Consider the following 13,703-nt stretch of genomic DNA (forward strand, 5'->3'; position numbering starts at 1 on the left):
ACGGTTTTAACAATGAGTCCGTAAGTGACTGTGGAGGCCAATTCTGGATCCACAGTGGGGACATTGGTTTCTGGGCGGGAGCTGATCACAGTGTGGATTTGCCAAGCTTGCCTTCCTCCTAGCATGTTTCTCCCTTGCGTCCTGAGTTTGGGTGTCTTCAAAGCCCTTGACACCTTTGGTAAAGGCTGTTCTCCAGTTGGAGCACTCGCAGGCCAGTGTTTCCCAGTTGTCAGTGTTTATACTACATTTTTTAGATTTGCCTTCGAGACAGTCTTTAAACCTCTTTTGTTGACCACCAGCATTACGCTTTCCATTTTTAAATTCGGGATAGAGTAGTTGATTTTGAAGATGATCATCAGGCATCCATCTGCACAACATGACCAGTCCAACAAAGTTGATGTTGAAGAATCATTGCTTCAACCCTGTTGATCTTTGCATCTTCCAGTACACTGATATTAGTTCGCCTGTCTTCCCAAGTGATGTGTAAAACTTTTCGGAGATACTGTTCAGTCAGCAAGCATAAGAAAATGTCCTGCACATGTGCCAACATGTAGACATGCATCAACATACAGGGTGAGTCTTTTAAAAGAGGCCCCATGGAACATGTGTACTCTGTATCCACGGGGCCTCTTTTAAATGACTCACCCTGTATGTACAAAGAGTTCCTTGCTGTAGGATATTGTCTGAGTTCCTCTTCATTTGTAACATATTGAAGACTAAGCCAGAAAGGTTTGACTGCTTAATATTTTTCTCTTGCATTTGTGGACTGGACAAATAGATTGAGGCTGAAATTGCAGCCCCACTGATTACAAGCAAACATATAATCATAGAATTGTAGAGTTGGAATGTAGCAATGCAGGAATCACAGCCAAAGAACCCCTGGCAGATGGCTATCCAACCTCTGTTTAAAAAAACCTCCAGTGAAGGAGAAGTCCACCACCTTCTGAGGCAGTCCATTCCATTGTCAGAATGTTTAGACAGAATTTCCTTTCTTGTAATTTGAACATACATGGGACTGGAATGGATTTGACATTCCATTTCCCTGCTTACAAAGAGAGTTGCCACTAATTTGTGTTGGGCTAAAGAAGAAGAAGAAAGCAAACAGTTTGAAGTCTCGGCAGGGTGTGGGAAACAGATGCAGTCAAAGAAGTTTCATACAACAATTATTAAATTCAAAACCAAAGAGAAGAGCATGAAATTGGGCAGGTTTGTTCCTCCCCTGTCCCCTGTGGAGATCAAGATTGAGACTGGAGAAGACAAAGAGTTAAAAGAGGCAAGGCAATGATTTTGTTCTTTCACAAAAGGTATCAATACAAAGCTTTCTGAGCTAGAAATTAATGAAGATGGAGTCTGTATTATGAATTGCATCCCTTCTTGTCACAGTGGGAACCACAGAAGGAATCGCTCTGCTGTGGAGACGCTGTGGCTGTTCACAGTTTGCTGCAAAACCCTAGTGTTTTATCTTTTCTGCCAGTATCTTCTTGAAACATAAATAAATAAAGGCAAATACATACTAATGAGACCCCAGGGCTAAGGAATGGTGGGGGGACCATCGTGTTTTATCGGCCTGTGCTACTGGGTGAGGGGAGCCAGTAAGTAGCTGCTGAAGAAGCAATTAGATCTCCATCTTCCCCTACACAGAAGCCTGGATACACTAGGAAGAAAGCAGAAGTAGACAGACTAATGAACAAGTGCAAAAAATAGCCCAGTGATTCATGTAAGGACTTCCTTAGTCAACCTCCAAAGCCATGTCTTTGCTGCCAACTAAGAGAAACAAGCCTCCTAGTCTGCTTTCGTTGGAAATGGCTTAGCAGGGAAGATTCTCTATTCTCCCTGGCTATTTCAAAGGCTTTGTGAGGTTGTGTGGGTTTCAGGATAGCTGCCAACATTCAATGAGCTGTCATCTAAGCCTTTTTTGACAGAAACCACACACTAGTGTTTTGACTAGAGGACAAACAATCCCAGCATAAAGAATGCAGTCTGCTGTTGCAGTGCTAGCTGTTAAGGGCAGCCAGTCCTCCTCCTGCTCAGCCCCAAAATGCTTGAGACTTTCCAAATATGTTTTTAAAAACCCTCAAGGGAATTCTGGGAACTTAGGAACAACCCCAAGTGCCTTGCCATTGCCTCCTTCCCTCCCCCCTTGCCCTAAGGCAAAAAATATTGATCTGAGATAAGGGCATCCATGTGTGGAATGTTATATTTACCCAGTGAGGACTGGGGATGTGACTACAAGTTACAGGATCCCTAACAGGGACTGACATTAAGTATCATTTCCCATTGAACAGGAGGATACACAGCAGCAGAAGGTGGAAATACAGAATTGTCAAATGAGAAGGAAACTTATTTAGTTATAAAAAAAGAAATAATTTATATACTGCCATTCCACCAAGATGTATCAAAGCAGTTTACACCAGTAAAAAGAAGATAAAACCATGCAAGAAAAGCATTGGTGTAGTTACAATGTAGTTAAAAACAAAGCAAAGATTAGTAACCCATTGTGAAAGGATATGCTCTTCATTTCTGCATAGGCCTGGCAGAGTATAAAAGTTTGCAGCAGCCATTTAAAACACGACACAGAAGGTGCCTGCTGAATCTCTCTTGGCAGCGTGTTCCACAGGACTGGTCCAATAACACTAAAGGCTCAGTTTATCATTGTTGAGAATCAAATGAGCCTCACTCAGAGAACCTTTGTACTCATTTAGTCCAACCCTCTTCTCAATGCAAGGTCTGATGAGCAACAACAATCATGCATTGATTGGAGCCGCTGCTATCACTTCCTTTTTTTATATAATATTTTTTATTAATTTTAACATATAAATTATAAAATGTACCACAAAACTTATCACTTATACAATCTTTTTAGACTTCCATCAGCACCTCTGATGATCCACCGTTTTAACCACTTCTTATGCATTTCTTAACTTTATATTGCCTTTACATCTCTTAACAAATCATCCTCCCCTTTGTCCATTTTTACAATACTTCTAATAATACTCCTCACAAAACTTCTTGCAACCCTACAAGCGTCATCTGTTCTTCACAATTACTTTTCAAATAGTCCGTAAATTTGCTCCAGTCTTCTGTGAATTTCTGGTCTCGCCGGTTTCGAATCCTTCCTGTTAGTTTATCTAATTCTGCATAGTCCATTAACTTCATCCTGCATTCTTCAATCGTCGGTAGCACTTCTTGCTTCCATTTTTGGGCCAATAATGTTCTTGCTGCTGTTATTGCATATAAAAAGAGTGCTATCACTTCCTACCCAATCCCCTTACTCCAAAGTAAGGCAAAAGGGAAATGGGGAAGAAACAGTAGGACAAATCAGAGGTGGGTTCTCCAGAAATAAAAGCAGAATTAAGCTAGAGAGGGTGTTCTCATAGCTAGCGGTAGATTTCCAAATTCTTGAAGGTAATATCGGGGTACGAATGGTCACATTTTCACCCCAACCCTGCAATTAGCTGCTGCTGCTACAATGGGGAACTAATCCATTGGTTCTCAAGTATTAACACTGTGTTACTTCCTAGGCCTGCCTGCCTCTGTTTCATTTCCACTCCTTTTTAGTCTCACCTCAGAACCCACTTCTTCATCAAACAAGTTTAGCTTCACCTTAGCTTCATTGCCACTGCTACATAAGTCTATTCTGTCTTTTCTCCTTCATACTACTCATTATATTTGACCACTTAACCATCCCCATCCTATTTACAATGTGGTAGATTGCAAACTAAGGGACGAAGGTGGCGCTGTGGGTTAAAGCCTCAGCGCCTAGGACTTGCCGATCGAAAGGTCGGCGGTTCGAATCCCTGCGGCGGGGTGCGCTCCCGCTGTTCGGTCCCAGCGCCTGCCAACCTAGCAGTTCGAAAGCACCTCCGGGTGCAAGTAGATAAATAGGGACTGCTTACTGGCGGGAAGGTAAACGGCGTTTCCGTGTGCTGCGCTGGCTCGCCAGATGCAGCTTTGTCACGCTGGCCACGTGACCCGGAAGTGTCTCCGGACAGCGCTGGCCCCTGGCCTCTTGAGTGAGATGGGCGCACAACCCCAGAGTCTGTCAAGACTGGCCCGTACGGGCAGGGGTACCTTTACCTTTACCTTTAGATTGCAAACTATATTGACAAGGACTGAAATACTCCTTTCTAACACACTTGTAGAAGCCAGAGAGCAGTGGCAGCAAACCGTCACTAGAATCTACTAAATAGAATACAGTGGAACCTCAGGTTATGGTTATGGTGGGGTTCCGTTCCAGAGGCCCCGCCGCAACCCGAAAATGACACACATCGAAGCGCTGCATCTGTCCATGTGCAAAGTTCAATTCAGCACTTCTGCACATGCATGAGCGGCAAACTCGGAAGTAACCTGTTCCGGTACTTCTGGGTTTGCCGCGGATGTTCGCTGAAGCAGACGCAAGTGGAGGCAGACGCAGAATGAGGTTTGACTGTATAAGATCTGTTTTGATGAATTAGACACTAGCCCATTCATGTCCAGTATTCTGTTTCTGCAATGGCTAGACAGAACTTTACAAATAAAGTATGAAGTCTTCATTGTCCTTAACCCCAGAATTTGGTATTCAAATGTATTTCTCCACCTAAAGCAATGGATAAATGCAGGGCCATTCAGGACCTTTGATGCTTGAGGTGTATCAGCAAATGGCCCTTCGCCAAATTAAGATGCACAGTACCCACATTATTTAGGCTCCTGAGGCAGAAAATCTCCCAAGTGCCATTTCCTTGGCAGTAAATATATAATAATAATAAATTAAACACCCCAGAGTCGTTTGTGACTGGACTTAACTGTCGGGGGTCCTTTACCTTTTTTAAAAAATAGCTAACAATTTGCTGCCCTTTTATGGCAGCCAATATCAGTTGCCTGAGGCTGCTGCCTCACTCTTCCTTGTGGATGGATTTGTCCTTAATAAATTTGTGCAAAAGCCATCTAAGCTATTCACCATTATAATATCTTTAATTTCCATAAGTTAATTATGTGTGATAAGAGGGAGTTCTTTCCCTCGTCCAACAATTTCAATGTGTGACCCTGAGTTTTGGAATGATGAAGTACTATCTTCTCACCATCCACTCCTTCTGTCCCATTCACGATCTTGCAAACTTCAATCGTGCCCCTCACCTTTAAAGTCCAAAGGCACAAATATACTTGTCCTTCCTTGAAGGAAAACCATTGTTGACTGCAGTTCTCTTGAAACTTTCCTGTTACATGAACTAAGTCTACGACAGTAATAATTTTGAGACTGGTGACTGATAAATATGCCCTCGCTATAGATTTATATAATAGCATTATGAAACTTGCTGTTCTATTTTCCAACCCTTTCATCATTGTCATCATAATCAGCTAAGGTCAAACTAGATGAGGCATTGGAGATCCTGTCTCCTTTGAAATCAACCTTGGGGTTGAGGTGGGAAACAGAATATAATTGTGGAGTGTTGCAGGGGGATCTAAACAATTTTCTCTCTTCCATTTTGCCAGTCTACATCTCTCACTCCCAAGCTGTTTGCCCCATGAAGGAAACCAAATGAGTGCATGGAAAGAAAGTTTCACTCCTGTTTGACACCCTTTCCAGTGGCAATTTTCAGAAGAAATTTAAAAAGAAATGTAAAATCCAGTCATGGATCTTTAGCATTTCATCTGGGTTGACACTAAGTTTGCTGTTTTCACTGCCAGGGCATACTGAGATGATCCTTTCTGCAGGATTTTAACCTCACATTTTCCTAAATTGTGACAGTCTATTCTGAACCCATCAACCTATGTGTGAAGATTGTTTTTGGTTAAATGTGTATCACTCTGCACTTGATAATGAAACTTCTCTGCCCTTTCACTGTTCACTTTTGCAGTATCTGTTTGCTCAGTTCTCACCTTTATCACTAGCTTTGGCTGTGATGGATCAAGCCAGTGGCCCATCAAGTCCAGCATCTTGTTCTCACAGGGGCCAACCAAATGCCCATGGGACCTGAGTGCAACAGCACTCTCCCCTCCTGAGGTTTCCAGAAACTGGATTGCCAGCAACTGCCTCCAACCACCTCTTTCTTTACCCCAGTGTATTCATTTAGCACACATTACTTGGCTGGAGAAGTTCTTGCAAAACTCAGACAAGCACAAATATTGAAGGCTGGCTGTACAGTCATACCTTGGATCTTGAACGGCTTAGTTGCCGAACGCTTCGGCTCCCGAATGATCAAAAACCGGAAGTGAGTGTTCCGGGTTTTGAACATTTTTTTGGAAGCTGAACATCCGATGGGGCTTCCACGGCTTTCAATTGGCTGCAGGAACTTCCTGCAGCCAATCGGAAACAGCGCTTTGGTTTCCGAACATTTTGGAAGTCGAACGGACTTCCAGAATGGATTCCGTTCGACTTTCAAGGTACAACTGTATTTTGGTTCCTGCATTGATTCGCAAAGTGTGGATTAGGTAGGCTCGCCTTTAAACGTGAACAGGATCTAATCCTCCTCATCCCTGCTACTAGTACATAGCCTTCAGCTGGCATGATTTTTCTTTTAATGTTGTTCTTTGTTTGACCCACAAGCTAGTACCTTGCCCTTCTAGAGAAGGTGTGGCTACATAAATGAGCAACAGTTTCATCTAATCTGGTCTTAACCCAAGAAAATCTTTACTAAAGATGATCTTTTTTAAAGAAATGTGAGATAAATTATGGATTTATTACATTATTCTTAAATTTACATGTTCATGAGAGCAGCCCTTGAGATGCACCATAACTAGAGAAGCCTCAATGGCTGAGAATATTCTGTATTTTAATACATTTGCAGCCTCTGATTCTTTCACTGAAGAGGTCAAGGAGAAAAGCACGTCGTTGCTCTGTAGAAAGGTTAACGTGAACTGTTTTCTGCTGATTTCCCACTGCTGCTCATTAATTCCTTCCCAATATATTTATTGAGGAAATTTTGCCTTCGTGCAGCCCACTAAGGTATCTCTTTGCCTCACACCCATTCCAATTATGCTACACCATTTCCAATTATATTTTACCATTCTACAGTGGGAAGCCTGCATGCAAAAAGAAAGAAGAAAATGAAAAATTCCACATTCTACGAAAATGATTAAAATTCCATTCCATTGCTGGCTCTGGGACTTGCACATGTGATTAAGTATTGCCTTGGATTTGACGAAGGGCTTGCTATCTTCAAAAACATACACAACCCTTTTTTTAAAAAAAAAAGATAAACATAACTGAGATTTAATCTTTCCATATAAAAACTCATCTTTCACTTCCTGGACATCTTTTCTCCATTTCCTCAGCCCTGTTTTAAAAAGGAATAAAAAACATGCTAAGGCCTCAGCTAGTGGAGCCTCTTAATTTACTCACATTTAAATTAAATGCCTGAATGCCACGGATTACAGTAAAACTATCCTCATGTTTATTGATGGTGCTAGATGATGGCCTCATTTAATTAATATTTATGGTTTTCTAACTAATCTTTGTACCATGTTGAGAAGGAAAGAAGGAAGGAAGGAAATAGATTGTGAAATTCTCAAAGCTCTCCAATAAAGAGAAGAGGGAAAAATGAGAAAGCAACACTAGGCTGGAGAATATGTTCTTCGTTTTCAATTTTTGGAGAGAAACAAACTTTAGAGGGAAGGAAATGTCTTCAAAAACATTTTGAATCTGTGGATGTTTATCCTTTTTATCCTATTCAGGATCGTTGATTCTGCTGGTGGCTGGCTGCTGTTGCTGCCTCTGTGTCATTGTTATTGTTGTTTAGTCGTTTAGTCGTGACCCCATGGACCAGAGCACGCCAGGCACTCCTGTCTTCCACTGCCTCCTGTAGTTTGGTCAAACTCATGCTGGTAGCTTCGAGGACACTATCCAACCATCTCGTCCTCAGTAGCATGTTGGACGCCTTCTGACCTGAGGGGCTCATCTTCCAGCGTCATAACTTTTATATGCCTGTTGTCTTTGTCCATGGAGTTTTCTCGGCAGGGATACTGGAGTGGCTTGCCGGTTCCTGCTCCAGGTGGATCACGTTTGGTCAAAACTCTCCACTATGACCTACTCAGCATATCTCATAGCTTCTCTGAGTTATTCAAGCCCCTTTGCCACAACAAGGCAGTGATCCATGAAGGGGGTGTCATTGTTACCTCTTCCTTTTTCTGAAGATTTCACCTAATCATAGTTTGCACAATGAATGGGATGACATCACATTACATAGCCCGTCAGAGTTCTCTATGAGATTGTGAGGGCACATGAGGGGAATCTAAGTGACTGCATAATTATTTTGATGAAGAATGTTGAAAACCATGGCAAGTATTTTCAGACGTTGTTGAAAAGGTTCACAAAACTGAACATTACCTGCTCAGTTCTAGATTGCTTCCTTCAATTTCAAGATGATCTATTAACATTTTGATCTTGGAGGCATTTGCAGTTGGAACACAGAACCCAGCAGTTGCAGGAAGAGTGAGGCAGCTGTCTTGAATAGCTAATTTTGGGTACCAAATTGTTCTAAATTTCAATGGACAGTTCTCCCAATATAAACATCTGGTTGGCCACTGTGTTGGCCACAGGATGCTGAACTTAATGGGCCATTGGCCTGACCCATCAGGCTCTTCTTATGTTAATTATTTATGTTTACCTTGACTAGGGATTAAGTAGGCAGCTGTTACTGTGTCATAGGTAACAATGTGTCTTTGGCCAGTCCTGATTGGAATGTACCAAAACCAGTCTACTTCCTACAGTACTTAGTTTTTTCCCTTGAGTACTGAACAAAATTCATTTGTTCCTCAGAAAGAAGAATGAATTAGAAAATCAAGTGGCATTTGTTATTCCATGTGCATCAAGAGCTCTTTTAAGAACTATTATAGATATTATTCACAATGGTGCATACATCAAAATAATAATCCCTTAATTCAGTTAACCTTGTTATTGTTCATATAATAAGGTTAAGGTAACTAAGAATTCCTACTTTATTGAGTTATTTTGATTGCAAAGAACCTTTTTGAGAAGGGATGGATTAGAGATCAAAATAACTCCCCACCTTCTCACTATATAGAAGGGTCTGGAAACTTCTGTTTCAGTGTATCTGAAGAAGTGTGCATGCACACGAAAGCTCATACCAAGAACTGACTTAGTTGGTCTTTAAGGTGCTACTGGAAGGAATTTGTTTTGTTTTGTCCATAAATAATTGGCAGCTTAGAAATCTGATAAAATAAATAAATGCTTTCTAATTTATTCAATTATTTTAAGGATTGAGGATCGTCTGTTGTAATAATTCTTTTGCCATTGAACGACTATTTCCTAATGAGCTTTGGTATAGGTGTGACTATGTCCCCCCAGCAGGGGTGGGAAACCCATTAAGATGGTCCACACTCAGGAATCTGAGGGATTCCTGAATGCTCTGTGGGATTTTCAGGGTGTCGGAACTGATGATCCTGTCAAGGCCTTAGATTCATTGAAGAATGAGGAGATTAGATAGACCATTAATATGATCATTCCCGAGTCTCCCTTCTGGTGGTATTGAGCATGTGCTGGCCTTCCGGGAAGTTGTGGACAATGAAGCAGGTCAAAGAATGGCTGGAGTACAAATAGTGTGAATCTTGTCCCAAAGACAAGCTGAACACCTATTTGAGCACCCCATTGCACCTACTGCATGATAGTGGGTGTTTAGTTTTCCACTTCCACTGCATCCTCAAGTAGCCATCCAGCAGAGTTGTTCCAATTGTACATGGATGGTCCTTGTGCATGGGATTCTCAAGCCCTCAGGTACTTGCTGTGGCAAGTTTCCTAGGCACTGTCAGGGTAAAGTCACTCCTATACATGCATACTGGATGTCTTGGTCAAGACATTTCCTAATGGGGTATCCAATGTGCTGTCTGATCTGGTATTGTGCGATCACTTGCTGTTCAGGTCAGAGGATGTGGACAAGGGCCTTTAGGCTATCCATATGAATATATCCCCGCTCCCTTGACCTCAATTGTTGTGGCTGGTTCAAGGGAGCCAGGGAGCTGGACTAGGTGGGTTGAGGGTATGGTTAATACACTACCTTAAAAGAGACCCCCTCTATCACATCTTTGTATGCCATCTTACTGTTGTCACATATTGGCTGGGAATATAGGAAACTGTCTTACATCAAATAAGGAAGGCCATTGATTCGTCCAGCTCAGTATTATCTACTGACTGTGGCTCTCTGTGGTTTCAGATAGGGGAAATTCACAGCCCTACCTGGATAGGACTGGGATTGCACCTGTTATCTTCTGTATGCAAAGCTGATGCTTTGCCACTGAGCTGTAGTCCTTCCCTTTGTAGGGGAGAGAATGTCTGAAGTGAAGCTCTTGCTCTACCAGTGCAGGCTGCACTGTTCTAAATGACATGGGGAGTCTACACACACACCAGGTCTCCTCCTTCCAATACAAGCATGGTGTCATGGTTACGGTGTTTTACTAGAACCAGGCAGATCAGGGTTCAAATCCCCACTCACTCATGAAGCTCACTGGGTTACCTTAGGCCAGTCACTGTCTCTCAGCCTCACCTACCTGACAGGGTTGTTGTCTGACTGAAATGGGAATAATGTTAAGCATGTGTACCACCTTGGAGGAGAGGTGGGATATAAATAAATGAAATAATTAAATGTGTTATTGAGCAGTTCTTAAATCACAAATACCATCTCTGCAGAACAAGAATCAGATCCCTGTAAGTAAAGGAAAACACATTAAAGATTTCATATTGAACCACACCAACATCATAAGCCTTTTCCTACACAAACAGCAGGCAAAGGGGCAAAAAGAGCTCCTGGATTATATTATTTTAGTCTACTGGTGAGATTGTTATACGACTGACGCTCCCTCGTATGAAAAAAACCCTCCTGGTATGCTAGGTTTTTTTTGGGGGGGGGGTTAAGTGCCACAATTTCCTACTCCTGGGGAAATGTTCAAATGTGTGACCAGCTTCCAACCACCTGCACCTGCAGTGTGATGTGATATGTATAAACCAAGAACAATTTTACCCTCTCAGCCTCTGTGTGTGGGAGCTAGGCTCTTGATATGTGTGTGAAATAGGCAAAAAGAAGGTATCTTAAGAGCTGAAGGCATTATAAACCATACACAGCAGAGAACATGGCACAGTCCTGTGAATGTCAATGACCCTTTCCTAGGCATGGGATAAGTAACTACCCACGACCTCATATATGTAATTCTCAGGACCCTCTGTGCAAAGACATTTGCCAGTTGCCTGCCATATCTTTCTGCTGAAAACCTGCAAGGTCTGTCAATCCCAGACCCTTCCATTACAAAGACAGCAGATGCACTTAAAGTTATGAAGCCCAGAGTAAGCAAATCTAAAATGTTTAATCTATTATTAATCAGACAGTTGCTGGAATGATAGGGCTCTGGGGGACTTGAGAAAGACATCAATATTTATGGGCTCGTTAGCAAATGTTTCTCTCTCGTTTTTCTATTTATCTTTAAAGAGGCAGCAGGAGTATGAAGGATGTTTATGTTTTATGTCATTACATAAGGAGGCAATGTCATGTTTGGGGACAGGAAGATTCAGTACAAGGTTCTGAATATTAATCACAGAAATCAAGTGCTGGAGCTGGTATCAAGTCTTCACAGCCTTGTAACCAAGTACTTGAGCATTTCCAAAGGCATCAGGATATACCCAAACAGAAAGTTGAAAGGTGGGCTTTGAAAAACAATTCAGTAGCCACAAGTGTGCTTTGAACTAAAGATCAGGTGATCTCTGGCTTATAAGTAGAATCATAGAATTGTAGAGTTGGAAGAGACCACGAGGGTCATCTAGTCTAACCCCCTGCAATGCAGGAAGCTTTTGCCCATCATGGGGCTGGAACCCACGATTCTGAGTTTAAGAGTATCATGGTCTACTGACTGAGATATCTCAGGATCATATTGCAGAAAGGAGTCCAAGCAACCCTTTAAGAATGGATATCCTTTAGAGATGCCTGCCCTATTGTTCGTGAATTCTGGCTCCACAAACTGTTCATTCTAGGTTGGGTAGGATGGTGATGGTTTAGACCCACTTTGGGCATCTGAATGAAATCACCAGATTGCTCTACAATATTTTTATCCCACTTGATTACCCTATAATATATTTATCCCACTTTTCATCAGACCAGATTTCAGAATGGTATACAGCATAAAACCGTTATAAAGAAACACAAAGAAAGCGGCAGATAAATTTTAATGCACACTGCAACTTGCTCAGTTAAAACATCACAATCTATTATCATGCTTCAATAATGTAAGTTTTGGAGCCACTTCAAAATGATTTATGGTTTTAAAGGTAAGATCCAGGCACTCAGATTGAACCAGGTAGTGAACAGGCAGCCAATGAAATCCTTTTAATGCTAGGACAATATGGATGAACTAGGCTGCACCTGCCAAAATTCTGAGTTGAATTCTTTATCAAATGAAGCTTCTGAACTACCTTAAAGGCACTTATTAGTGTTCTGCCAAAAAATTATCTTGCATTTTTCAACCATTCTCAATCAATTAATGAGAAAGAACTTTCATTCAAAAATTATCAAAGGGGAGAGAAAATTATGTAATGTTATCATAGTTTGGATGCCAGATCTTGATATGCTTAGCTTACTTTCTGGGTGGCCAAGAAGTGTTTGTGGGTGTCTTTTCTTTCATTCCTCAAATCATCTCTTCAGTGTATGTGTTCTGCAGCCTACCTGGGTGTCTGTGCTTCCTGAAAGCCCCATGGTGGCTTGGTTGGACTTTTCTGTAAGTTCAGTAGGTAGGGATGCCACCTATTGGCCTCTGTTCATTTTTTCAGCCAAGTCTTAATTTTAAAGAAATCAGTGAAGAGAAGGGTTTGGATTTTTTTTTAAGGTGAAAAATGCATCCCTTAAAACCACTGACTGCATTGGTCTCAGATACTCAGTAGCCACCTCCCAAGCTTAATACACATCAGTTAAAACCTAGGGAAAGAGGTTGTTCTTTCTATGGGTCTTTTTGAGATCAGGAACTGCAGGCAGCATGGGAGGCTGCAGAGCCCCAGAAAAATGTTTAATGGAAGGAAAAGCACACATGGCTATGGCCACCTCATAATAATAGAGCATGCTCAGTCCACACCTACTTGTATAACAAAAATCAAAAGAAAGCCTGAAGCATGCCGTGAAAGAGGAAGAAAAACAGAAGCCTCTTTTGCTTGTGAAGGAAACTTCTGAGATGTTAGAGAATGGGTTTTGGCACAGCACTACATAGACACTTTGCTGTAATCTGATCAGAAGTGTCAGGATATATGCCCACACTAATACGATAAAAGAAATATAAAGTTTTGTGTGGCAGGACCAGGAATGCAGCACAAACGAGTACCCAGTCATGAAAAAGAGTTCAGTTGTCCCCACTCTGCCAATTCTCATGCAAATCTCAGGAAAAGATTATATTTTTAAAAAAGCAAAAATAGGCATCATCTCTCTTTCCAATGACTTGTTCTGCTTGAAAAGAAACATTACTGTGAGAGAGTACGTAGACCAATAAAACATTTCTAACTCTCTCATCTCCCTGAAGATTTCAAATTGTTTCCCTGAGTTTGTAAAGTATTTCTGGAAAGCTGAGCATGGCACCAAGCAGAGACCTATTGTTTACAGATTTCATTAGCTTGCTACTACTGTGGCTGCTCACACAGTGTCTGGGCTGCAGGACATCAAGAATGCATTCAGCTCTGTTTAGCTTATAAAGTGGTTTCTGACCCCTGGGCATAGAAGTCTATTGTTTGCCAGTTGAGTCATTTG

General features: G+C 41.6%; 1 protein-coding gene across 8 annotated transcripts in view; it reads left to right on the plus strand.

The window, feature by feature from the left end:
• GRIA1 (glutamate ionotropic receptor AMPA type subunit 1) overlaps window positions 1-13,703 on the plus strand; it is a 198,257-nt gene that overhangs the window by 58,434 nt on the left and 126,120 nt on the right. The window lies entirely within an intron of this gene.

This window comes from Podarcis gaigeae, assembly GCF_964106915.1.
Source record: "Podarcis gaigeae genome assembly, chromosome: 2".
NCBI classification, from domain to species: domain Eukaryota; kingdom Metazoa; phylum Chordata; class Lepidosauria; order Squamata; family Lacertidae; genus Podarcis; species Podarcis gaigeae.